The 13,660-nt window shown below is 33.7% G+C and overlaps 1 non-coding gene across 1 annotated transcript; it reads left to right on the forward strand.

Annotated features, from left to right (window-relative positions):
- Positions 1 to 10,145: 10,145 nt before the first annotated feature.
- On the forward strand, positions 10,146 to 10,218 carry TRNAK-UUU (transfer RNA lysine (anticodon UUU)). Its single transcript has one exon. It is a non-coding gene; the product is annotated as a tRNA-Lys (tRNA).
- The last annotated feature ends 3,442 nt before the right edge of the window (positions 10,219 to 13,660 follow it).

A 13,660-nucleotide genomic window follows, 5' to 3' on the forward strand; every position in this document is an offset into this window, starting at 1 on the left:
AGAATTATGTTATATGTTTCTTCTGTCTCCATGCTACTTAACACTCTTATTAAGAGTGATGCTTGGGCTTTCCCAAGCTCCCTTTAAGCAAATATTAATAGATCACGATTTTTTTTTAACATATAATATATTGCTTGTTTCAGAGGTACAGGTCTGTGATTCAACAGCCTTACACAATTAACAATGCCAACCATAGCACATACCCTCCCCAATGTCTATCACCCAGCCACCTCATCCCTCCCATTCCCCCTAGATCACAATTTTTTAAAAACAATTTAATGATACAATCTGATGATATAATCTTATTTTGATGATTTTTCTAATATTGACTTTATCCTCCATTTAAAAAAATTAGATTGTAATTATTCTGACACTCAACCTACCTATGGTAGTAATTTATTTAAAATTTGAATGTAAGGTACGTTGGAAGATTATTTTATTTTTCAGAATTATTCTCCTCCTTCCTATACCTATAAAAGGATGTTGCCCGGCCCTTGTCCTGTGAATTTCAGTGCCTCCAGATAAGTAATGTCAGGCCTGGCCATGTGGTTTGTTTGGCCAATAACATTTGAGTGGAAAACTGCAAGTAAATGATTTAAATGTGGTCATTGCTTCTCCCTGGGCCATGAAAATGGGCCTCCCCACACAGTTACTGATATCTCAGTCTGAGTCCCCAGGCACAGTCCAATAGCCTGGAGAAGAACCATCACCAATGCAGTTCTCGTACAACATAAGCAAGAAAGAAATCTTTGATATTGTAAGTCACTAAGATTTTAGGCTTATTTGTTATGCAGCAAAGCTGGTTAACACAAGATGAGGATTTACTCCAATTATTTTCAGTCAATTTTGAATATAAAGGCATTTAAAACATTTTCAAGTGAGTGGTCCATCATTTTGCTATTAAGTATACTTCCTTTCATTGACTTTCCTGAAGATTGTAATTTCAGGAGTATTCCCTCAGGAATTAAACATTACTTATGAACATGTTTCTTATATTGAAGTAGTTCCAATTCTTATACCATATTTTTGCAATGTATTTCTAAGTTCATTGAATTTATGGCAATGGTTGTAGCTTTTGAAATATGTACTTAAAAAAAAAAAAAAAACTTTAAGGTTTCCCTTATAGCCAAGTACATGATTGATTCTGTAAATGTTCCTCAGATACCAATAAAATATACATATTCAGTATTCATAGAATGCAAAATAAGATATTTATTTTTGAGTGGAGTTTATTACAGTATTCAGTTCCTATATGTTCTCATTTATTTATTTCTACTAGACCTTTCTAATTCTGAAAAAGATATATTACATGCCCTAAGTATAATTCTATTTTTATCAAGTTCTCCCTGCATTTCTAATAGATCAGGCTTTATGTTTGGAATGCTAAGTGGTTTGGTGCTTACAATTTTTATGAGGAATGTTTCCTTCAAATGAATTGTCTTTTATCATTACACAAAATGATCTTTTACCTTGTTTAAGAGCTTTTAACCTTAAGAGAAGATTTCATTTCCTCCTGCTTCACATCTAGTTTCCTTAATGTACTATTTATATTTCATTTTTATTTTTCCTTTGCTATATGAATACTCTACATCAACAAATGTTGCATAGCTCTGATAGTGCAAAATTCCAAGCACACTATCACTGCATTAACTATATAATAAAATGTCATCAGTCACTACTTTTTCTTCTCTTTTCATTTTCTCTCCTCTTAAAGTATCTATTTTGAGTCACTTACAGTTATTTAGAGCATTTTCTGAAACATTTTCCTTAGATGATATAACTAACACTAGAGTCCCTAATTTTTCTCTCAACAGATAAATGATAATTTGTCTGCCTATAAGATTCTATTATCCTTTTTCCCCAGTAACTTACTGATATTTTTAAGCTTCCAATTTTGATGTATTTTTGAAATATACATTGTTCCCGTTGATTTGGAAACTTCAAATTAAAAAAAATACTTGAAATTAAAAAAAAAATCATGAGAGATTGTCAGTCTATTCCCTTCCTCCACCAAGACACACGCGCACACACACACACACACACACACTCTCAGTGTCCATTCTTTCTTTTTTCCAGGACATATGCCTGCTTAGCTAGTGTCTAGTTTTCTGGCTCTTTCAGTAACTAGGCTGAACCAAGTTTCTGTCAGCAGAACGTGGTTGAAAAGTTGTGTACACCCTCCATCTTACATGCTTACAAAGACAATAGTTTCCCGTGAATCTTTCTTTGCTCTTCACCCAAGCTAGAACAGGGATAGGATGGCAGCCATACTGGTGAAGACAACTCCTTTGAGGATGGTGTTAACCACAATATGGCAGAAACCAGCTTCCTGTTTTATCTCAGGAAACAGAATTTCCCTTACAGATTACACTAGTGAGACTTATGTGTAGAGGATGAATAAAACTTCTATGTCATATAACTTCTCTGCTTTGCTGTGGGGTGGGGAGGGGTGGGAAGGGGTGGGATGCCTTCTTCCTGGTGGTTCTGAGTAGGTCTGTGGACTGTTGGGGTTCCCAAAGACATGTTCAGAGTGTTTGTGAGTCCAAACCACTTTCCAAATAATATTAAGACACCACTTGTCTTAAACAATGGTGTTTAAGAGTGTTGGCATCAAACTGTACAAGTTGTCATTGTACTATTCACTGCTAAGCACTCATAAGAAGAAAAAAAAAGGTCAGGTTCAGTTAAGAATGTCCTTGAGGAAACAGTAATAATTAATGCTATCAAACTTTGACCCATGTTTATATGTCTTGTGCTATTCTGTGTGAAGACAAGAAATATGCATGAAGCATTTCTACTACATACTGATATAATTGTTACCTCCAGCAAAAACACTTAGACAACTGTGTGAGCTAGCAGTTGAACTAGATGCTTTTTCCATGGAACACTGTTTTGACTTGAAAGAATGAAAGACAAACTATGATTATTCAAATATGAATATTTGGCAAAAGGAAACAAAGGACTGTATTTATTGATGATAATAAAACTTGAGTTCCAGGGAAAAATTAGAATTTTGGAAAATGTGTGCCCCCTGTGAGAACTGGCCACTTCTCAGTACTCAAAGATATTTCAAAAATAAATAGATGTTCATGCGCGTGTACATGTTTTGATAGAGTACAAGGAATTATGTAACTATTTAGAAGATCTACGGTTAGGCAGTATTTTCCAAATGATCAATGCATTATGTGACAAATCTGTGCATGGATAAAAGATCTATTAAAGTGCAAGACAGTGCAATGGATTTTAATATAAAAGAGTACAAAAAGTTCATCGATGCAGATCCAGATTCTACATAGCTACTAACCTTTAAGAAATGATCACTCATCGAATTGTGGTATAGTGACAAAAAAAAGAACACCAACAATTATTTGAAAAGGTTTAAAACACTCTCACCTTTCCAAATACAATCTATGTGAAGTAGATTTTTTTCATGTGCTTCAACCAAAATAATGGATCACAACAGATTGAATGCAGAAGCAGACATGAAATCAGCTGTATTTCTAAAATATGTACCAGACATTAAAGAGATTTGCAAAAATACAATATAACATTATTCTTCTCACTAACTTGTTTTTTGGAAAAAATATAGGTTTTTTAAATTAAGGTATGTTTTTGTGTCAACATGCACTGAATTTATTATTTTATTTTTAAATAAATTAATAAATATATTACTTTTAAATCTCCATTTTGTTTCCTAATATAGTAAACATCAATAGGCATAAATCACATAAATAAAAGTTGTTTCAGATCATTAATAGCATTTAAGAGTATAAAGGGTTTCTGAAACCTTAACCACTAGTTTGCCAAGATCAACTTTTTTTCCTACCTATTTGATTATCGCCACTCTATCATCTGTCCTCTTTTCTCCTTGTGTAAATCATCTTATCCCTCGTTAATTCTCTCTCTTTTTTTCTGGTGCTTTATTTTTGGATGATTTTACATTTGTTTTAACTGTACTACATTTCAATATTTTTTATCCAGTTACCATGCTTTCTGTATATTTATTGATTTATTGTAAAATTAGAAAATGATTTGAGTTGCAGAATGTGTATTTATGTTCTAAGCGAATGTTCTTCTGTGCTCTTTTGATTTAGTGGACTCAGGTTGATCATTCTAAGTTGGCAGCTTTCCGCTCAGGATTCTCACTTCATTTGGCTCTTCCTGCTCTTTGCATGGTATTTTGTGTTCCCTTCCCTAGATCATGGATTTGTCACTTAGCCTACTCTCAGCTCAATACATCCTAGGAGTTCAGTTCAATGTGTTGGTATTTCAGTGAGAGGCAGTATTTTCTTGTGTGTTAGAAGTTCAGGTCCTCTGGGACAAGGATGTGCAAACTAGCCTACTGTCAGTTTTCATTTAGGAATACAGAAGGTATCTTCTTACTCCCAACTGTTCTTATTTTTAATTGAACTCACTTCAGTCCTCAGATATTGTGAAAAATTCAGCCCAAAGTATTTTAAGAGCTTAAAAGACACAACAGCATTTCCTAAAGCCATAAATTATGTCAAGGGAAGGTGCTGCACTTTTTTGAACAGAGGTGCCCAGCTCTCTCTGGGAATCATGGAATTATGACCCTTACTTCAGGCATCTCTGCCTTGCTGTTCCTGGGCTCAGGCAAATACTGTGTTGGAAGACATTAAGTTCGTGGTTTACTCTTGCATCTGACTGGGATATATGAAAAATCTGGGACTTTACATTTTCATTACAGGCTCTTCTTCTGTCCAAGCCTTAGCTACTGCATTGCTTGGAGGAACTCTATGTCCACCTTTCTTTCCATAATGCTGAAACTCCCAGAAGGTTGAAAACCAAGTCTTTAACAACAAAACCGGACCTAGTGAAAAGACGCATAGGTCTAAATGCAGAACTATGTACGTGTTTGAAGACAGAGTAATGTTCCAATCTCCTTTCCCATGGTTTTATGCAATGAAAATTATATGTACTGTATTGCTTTTGTGAAATTTGAAATTTTCTAAATTTTTAAACATGCCTGATCCTATTTGATGCTGTGCTTCTGTCCTTGAATCTCTCCAAATTCTGTTGTTCTTTGCGAAGTTTGGCTCTATGCTATGGCTTCTCCTGTGTTATTACCCTCCTCATCCACATTTGATTGGAAAGTATATTGCCCTCCTTCCTGCAAGACTGAGTTTTAAGTGGCTTTTATTACTTAAAGCATTCATTTATAATTTTACTGCTTGCTTCTTAGAGTTGAGAAACAGTTTACTTTTCAAGCTACAATGTCCCTCAATGCATGGGCTTCTCTATTATGTTTTATTTTTGCCTAAAGCTAGCATGAATTGCCTTCTCCCCCCAACACTGCTCTCACCACCTTCAATCTAACCCCTAAGCAAATGGCATGTGTTTTACGTTTTTATTTGTGGCAAGGCTCTTCTTTCTGTACTAATTTTTCCACAGTACAGAGAGGCTTGGCTACTTTTCATTTTCATCCACACAATGTCTCCATCACAGGCTGACAGCACTTTGTTCATTGTTGCTATTCAAGCACTCAGGCTGAAGTGGCAACTATCATCTTGAACATTACTGATTGCCATGACAGGAAAACCAGAGGTTGCTGGAAAGGGCTCCCACTGAGTGAATGATTAAATACTCTAGTCAGTTCACAATGTATTAGCCTGAATTAGTCACATGGCTCCACCAAAGCCCAAGGAAGCATAAAAGTTCAATGCAACATTTCCCCAGAGTGGGGTGAACCAGAAATATTGGATGAAAAGCGTTAATGAGCACCTCAGAGTATAAGCCAGATATATCCTACAGATTCTGAAAGTCTGAGAATTGATGAGGAAGAACTTTTACATATTAAGCCCATACAAGCATTTGTGAATTTGTAGACATACACAATCAGAATAATTATTTGATTACACACCATCTAAAACTCATATTGTGTAGTAGATATTTATTAGATAATTTGTGTAAAGTATGATGACAAAGATAGTATGATAAATCATCATCATCATTTTGAATTATTACATAGAAGTGTTTACTTAAAACAAAACTTGTTTAAGCACCAAGGTGAGATTTTTTTTTTTTAATTCATGTAATTTCTGCTAATGATATGGCGGGATGCTGTGTAACATCTGTTGTTTACAAGTTCCAACTACCCATTGGGTCACTTGTAAATTTTCACACAGATTATAAGCAATGTTATTAAGATTTAAGAGAATAAACAATTTAACTAAATAAGTTAATATTATTTTAATTAGAAAATCATATTATTCTTTATCTATATTAAAGCTTAAATAATTAGCCTTCTCAAAAAAAACTTGCATTAAAGCAAACATTACAGCTACCGCACTGGATCTCAAGTTGAATAATTAAACAAAGTCCCAAGCGTCAACTTGCATCACATTATATAAATCAATGAAAACATTTTTATTGTTCTTATATTGTGAATTTCCTTATGAAAAGAAAAATTAAGCATCTTCATTATTTTATGAAAAATATTTTCCTATGGTTCTTAACATTTTTTTCAGCCCTTTTCATATCAGTTATTGTTGGCTTCCTTCTAAATGGTTTATTCATAATATGATCCACCAATATCAAAACCAGTTTCTGGAAATGACATTACATGTGGGTACAAATTCTGCCCACAGAATCAATAATTTGGCAGAATATATATTATTTTCCTTAATCTAAGGATACATTTATAAGACACTTTTCTTAGAAATCTGGGAGGAAGTGAATACAATCAACACTCTAAACATATAATCAGATTCCATTGTCTCCAATTATATGGCAAAAACATGTACTGATAAATACCCTTAAAATTACATACTAATTTAGAACTGTGATTAATAGGAATACTACTTTTCTGTCAATTGTTTTCCAAAGACAAACTGATTTATTTATTTCCAAAAGTTAACCCATTTATTTTCTAAATATAGTCACATAATTAATTTATGAAATACACCATTAACAAAACACTCAATATAAAAAAAAAAATCCTTCAGTCACTTCCCATGTCTCCATCATATGAGCTAAACAAATCTTCACACAATTTGAGATCTACTTAATTATTCAGGCTACCTTATACCTGTTATGTGCTCTCTCTCAAGGTCAATATTACTAGCCTTCATTCTTTCCTTTGTATTTTGCATGCTCATTTAAGTTATAAAAGTCTCAGCATATGCTATATCCTCTGTGTGAAACTTCCCCTACCCTGTTTGCCTAGTTAAATTTTAGTAGGCAATTTGCTGTTTTTGCACTTATTCATTTCCAGTTCTCTGGGTGACATTTCCCCTGGAATTCCAATAGGAAACATCTGTCTACTTATCCTCAGTCTATGTGGTTTAAGTAGGCCGGCACCCCACTCCACTGAGAAGCATGTGTCCCTGAAGTGTCTAGTCCAAATAATGGCATCCCTCTAGTCTCTGCAAAGATTATCACAGGGGTAAAAGCATGACCCAAGTTGGCCCAATTAGAATGATTTCCAGAAATTTTATGACTGCCTAGGACTCAGAACTATGATAATTACACTTGAGCTGCCAGGGGGTCAGTGGAGCAGAAGCGCTGCCTGGGAAGGAAGCCAACATGAAGAAGAGCAGATGGAAGAAATGGAAATATTCAGACCTAATAGCCTTGTTTGGGCCCCAGATCCATGCAGCAGACCCTGTTGTCATATTGTTCTCATCCTCTTATCTCTAATGTCATTGGCACACACTAAACAATTAACACATCTGTACTGATTTAACAAATGAACATCAAAATTGTTAAAATGTTTAAATATATTTTAATACTTGTGCTTTGTATCAATGTCTTCCACAGTCTGCATTATTAATTAATCAATCGATTCACTCATTCATCAACAAAATTTCATTGCAGGACTATGTGCTCAGCAATTAACATGTTAGTGGGAACCTCAGAGTGATGAAAATATTCTATTTCCTTATAATTGCTTAGCTGTATTTTCAAATGATATACAAGACTCATGTCGCTTTTTAAAAATAATATGTAATTATTTTGAAATGTTTCCTTAAAAATATAGGTATACTATCATTCATAGAATTCTGATAGTAGTTATGGCTTAGAATGGGGATTTTCTGGAATGGATTCTGCTCTGTAACTTTGACCTTTTCTTCAGGAAACTTCAAATTGACCTTTGGAGTCATCTAGTTTGAGTTCCTCTCAAACCCATTCCAAACAGGCTTCATTAATTGGCCTGACAGGGTTTGCACTGATAAAATATCTTTTCTCACACACCAACTACCATTATAAGCAACAACAAAAATTGTATGGTTTTATTTTTTAAATTTTTTTCTAAACATGTTATTTTTTTCAAGTTTTTATTAAATTCCAGTTAGTTAACATACAGTGTATTAGTTTCAGGCATACAATATACTGATTCAGCACTTGCACACATCACCAGGTACTCATCACAAGTGCCCCCCTTAATCCCCATCACCTATTTCACCCATCCCCCCACCTATCTCCCCTCTGGTAACCATCAGTTTGTTCTCTATAGTTAAGAGTCTGTTTCTTGGTTTGCCTCTCTCTCTCTCTCTTTTTCCTTTGCTTATTTGTTGTTTGTTGAATTCCACATATGAGTGAAATCATATGGTATCTGTCTTTCCATGACTGATTTATTTCACTTATCCTAATACCTTCTAGCACCATCCATGTCAGTTCAAATGCCAAGATCTATGCTTTTTCATAGCTAATGTTCCATTGTATATATGTCACATCTTTATCCATTCGTCAGTCGATGGACACTTTCCATAATTTGGCTACTGTTGATAACACTGATATAAACATTGGGATGTATGTATCCCTTTGAATTAGTATTGTTGTATTCTTTGGATAAATACCTAGTAGAGTGATTGCTGGATGGTAAGGTAGTTCTGTTTTTAACTTTTTGAGGAAACTTCATACTGTTTTCCAGAGTGGCTGCACCAGTTTGCATCCCCACCAACAGTGCAAGAGGGTTCCCCATTCTCCATATCCTTGCCAACATCTATTGTTTCTTGTGTTATTGATTTTAGCCATTCTGACTGGTGTGAAGTGATATCTCATTGTAGTTTTGATTTGTATTTCCCTGATGATGAGTGATGGTGGCATCTTTCCATGTGTCTGTTGGCCATCTGTATGTCTTCTTTGGAAAAATGTCTATTCATGTCTTCTGCCCATTTCTACATTGGATTATTCATTTTTTGGGTGTTGAGTTGTATAAGTTCTTTGTATATTTTGGATACTAACCCTTTATCAAATATATCATTTGCAAATATCTTCTCTTATTCCAAAGGTTGCTTTTAGTTTTGTTGATTGTTTCCTTCCTTGTGCAGAAACTTTTTATTTTGATGAAGTCCTAATAGTTAATTTTTGCTTTTGTTTCCCTTGCCTCAGGAAACATCTAGAAAGAAGTTGCTATGGCTGATGTCAAAGAGGTTTCTACCTGTGTTCTCCTCTAGGTTTTTTTATGGTTTCCTGTCTCACATGTAGATCTTTAATCCATTTTGAATTTATTTTTCTGTTTGGTGTAAGAAAGTGGTCCAATTTCATTTTTTAAATTACATACTTTTTAAATTTATTTAGACTGAATGTAAATCTAAAATAGTGTCCTCTAAGGTTTGCTTAGCTGATCAACATGCAGAAGTTCAGGATGTTTACTACAATGCTCAACACAATTCTTCGCAGAAGAGCTATTTTAATATATTGCTCTATTTGAGAAAAAATTACATAAAATTTATATTTCCACACTTTGTAGTGAAAACAAAATATTCATTGAGAGTGAATATAGCTAAACCACATCTTCACCACATTTGGCTCTATATTTGTTTTCGTTTTTTTTTTGTTTTTTTTTTTTTTTTCAAAATTATATACCACAAAACATGAGGAACATAAGTGGGCCTCTGCTATAATCTTTGAGTTTTCCTCAATCAGAATTATTGCACTTTGTACCATAGTGAACAGAATAAGTTCTGTTTATTGTTTAGTTCCATATTCTTCTGTGTCTCTCATCCCCCAGTGACACAAAACGATCTTCTATGATCTACATGCTCCTTTGCACCATCTCATGCACCATAGAGCTTACTTGCTCTAAGGCCTTACATTCTGACAAAAATAAATGTGAGAATTTTGCATTTCCAGTTTTTAAATGTTGGGCTTTTCAGTCAGAAACTTCATCAATTAGGGGTGCCCAACTGGCTCAGTGGGAAAAGCATTGGACTTTTGATCTCAAGGTTGTGAGTTCAAGCCTCATGTTGGGTGTAGAGACTACTTAAAAATAAAATCTTAAAAAAAAAGAAACTTCATCAATTGGAAGTGAAAGAGGTTGTCAAGGTTGTCATCCACTCTCTACAAGATGCCAGCCACCATTCACTTATGACCTCAGAGTGTCCTCTTCTAATATTTCTATAGCTCTATTGACAAATACTTCTCTGTGCCATGGGCATGTCTGTGGCCAGCTATCTTACCCTTGTGAAATTTGATTCTGCATAAAAACAGGACAAAAGAAATACCATCATGCTAACTACATGCATCACGCTTACAAACACACAATTTATACCATTTTTTGTGTAAAATAAATACATGAATATATTTCTTAAGCTTCAACAGTCTATAACTTTGTCCCTTAATTGTTTTTTGCCACAAGTTTTGAAAATTTCAAGAGCTGACAAAAGTAAGAGAGAGAACAATAAACCTCAAGGAAAATAACTAGCAATATTGTTAATATTAATGAAGTTAACACTTCTAATAAGTGCACTATATCAGTTAAACCCTTTCAATTTCACATCTAAGCACAAAGGCTCCCATTACCACCCTTACATATGGTTAAGAATCTAGTATCCTAAGTAGAAAATAATAATCTAAAATAATCTAATCCAGCCTTCATTTGATGGCAGAAGACATGGGAGACCTATACGATATATGCTGATTGGTCATAATAAAGGGGGAAGAAAATGAGGCAAAGAAGTTTGAAAAAGGCAATGTGTTCACTGAGATTTTAGGAATAAAGCTGTTTTCATGTACATAAGTATTTTTCATTTTTATAGAATTCATTTTTCAAATGAGGGTGAAATGGCTTCAGTAAACCTTTTGAAAAGCATTGCAAAACAAGTTAACTATCCTTGTGTCTGAGTATCATCTCACCTTCATCCCTTTAAATCAATAAGGACAATTTTGGCTGGGTTGAATCAAGATTTCTAGCAGTAATTAAAAACAATTCAGTGGAAATACCCACCTAAGTTTTATCCTTGAACAACCAAAAGAGGCAAAACTTGAAGGAAAAAGAATTTTAAATTTCTCTCCACTGTCACCCTGTTCTAAACCCTCCACTCTGGTTCTAAAACATAATTACAACAAAAAGTTATTATCAAACATAATAAATATTCAGGATAAAATCCATTAAGCACAGAGATTTGATTAACTATATTGTTATCATTTAAGAATAAGGATTGTGAATAAATAAAGTAACAACTGGTCGCATATACTATGGTTTTAATAGTCATAGTCTTATATGTGGTTCATTTTCACAAATTTGTCAGACTATCAAATTGGTCAAAGGGAGAGGAAGGAAGGAAGGAAGGAAAGAAGGAAAGAAGGGAGGAAGGAAGGAGGGAAGGAAAGCTTGCTGTTTTGAACAAAACAGGACCAGAGTAATAGCTGTTTTATTTTACACCCTGAAAGGGGGAGAGTGATGTCCATTACTTTTTTATTGCAATCACCCAATAGTTGAAAATTTAACTTTGCTTAGGACCATAGTCTAGCAGCAATATTATTGAGGTTTGATGTGTTCAAAGTCTTTATTTATTAGGATTCTTCACTAAACCATTAGATAAATAAATATCTTTTTGATGAAAGGGAAAATATAAAACTTATTGACTTGAATGTACAGGCCATATTTTTTGTTTTATGCTAATCGGTGGGGAACATTTCTAAAAACTATCTACACATATCACATTTTACTCTCCCATTTCTCTTCTTGAACAAGAAGGACCTTGAATGAGAATATGATGAATACCAACAAGACAAAAATGTATTTAGAACTATTTGGAATAGCACGTGTTGAATATTTGAATAACGTGTAAAGAACTGTTTCATATTAAGCTTTTCAGTTTAGCAGAAAAAACTAAAAGTGTAATTATACATGCTGAATCACTTGGTTCTCTCTTCCTTTCAATGATATTACTATCTGGAAATAAATGATATTACTGAAAAAAACAAATCAGTAGAGATCATTTTTGGTTTAGGTTATCTGATCATTAAAAAAATGTTATCTTATTGAGTAAATCCTGGTTTCTCAGCAGATATTTATAGAAGCCATTTATTTTAATTACCATGTATAAAAAGGATGCATTGAAATCAAAATTTATATGCAAAATTATTTTTATTTAGTTTTATATTAATTGGCACTTTATTACATAAACAGTAATATGAATTGTAAGTAAACCATCAAGTTTCAGAAAAGTATATTATTTGTAAGAACCTAAGGAAGTTTCATGATTTTATTTTTAGTTATGCAGTATTTTAGATTAAGTTAGGACTAAGAATAATTTAAATATTTCTCCATGACAGCATGACCCTACTGTACATGCCAATTTAAGAAAATATAATTCTATTTAGATTTATACTATATTACATCTCCAATAAGATATGTGCCTAGTAGAGTTTCCACTGGAAATTCTCCAATTACTAAAAATGGGTATGCTCAGGAGGATAACACTTACTTAAAAATGTGCACTATTTCCAGTTAAAAATAACTCCCCAGAGATTCTTATATGCTCCATCCAACAATCTTTAAAAAATTGTGCTGGTAAAAGTCCACTGCTGGAAATAATTTAAATGATGTACTCTAAAATAAGCATGCCAGGGATGTAAGTGTGGGGATATTCATTGCAGCATCCTTAGCAATCAAAAACAAATCCTGGCAACACACAGGTTGTCAAAAACATGGGTCTGATAAATCGTCATTTGGGTCTATAATGAAACACTCTACTTTTAGATGGAATCAAGTGTATCCATAGTGCTGACATATAAAGCATGACAAAATATATTAGGGGGACAAGTACAGAGTCTTGTATCTGATGTCATCATTTTTGCATAAATAAAAAATACACCTATATCCTTTTTAGTTCATATATCAGAACGTAGTATATTGAAAGTTTACAAAGGAAAATACAGTGATTTTCTTTGGGGTGATGGGCTGGGAGTCCTATAATAAAGTCAAGAGATATTTACCTTGTACATATATCTAGTACATGTATTTTTTTTTTTCTTAAAAAAAGAGTAACTATTATTAGAAAAGTGAGAATACTTTCTGGGATAAGAAAGAAAAAGAAGATGATATGGTTGAAAATGTGTACATAGTCCTAAGTATTTTTAGAGATCCTGAAATTTCTGTTTCTTAACCTGAATGGTAATTATATAGCTATTGCTTTACAGTTATTCTTAAAAATGTAAATATAGGGGCGCCTGGGTGGCTCAGTTGGTTAAGCGACTGCCTTCGGCTCAGGTCATGATCCTGGAGTCCCAGGATCGAGTCCCACATCGGGCTCCCTGCTCAGCAGGGAGTCTGCTTCTTCCCCTGACCCTCCCCACTCTCATGCTCTATCTCATTCTCTCTCTCAAATAAATAAATAAAATCTTTTTTAAAAAATGTAAATACAGTTTAATACTTCCTTCTATATAAATATGACATGTTGCACAAAAT

This window comes from Mirounga angustirostris, unplaced genomic scaffold, assembly GCF_029215605.1.
Source record: "Mirounga angustirostris isolate CCGP_5_RB_7025 unplaced genomic scaffold, mMirAng1.0.hap1 SCAF_7, whole genome shotgun sequence".
In the NCBI taxonomy this organism is placed as follows: Eukaryota; Metazoa; Chordata; class Mammalia; order Carnivora; family Phocidae; genus Mirounga; species Mirounga angustirostris.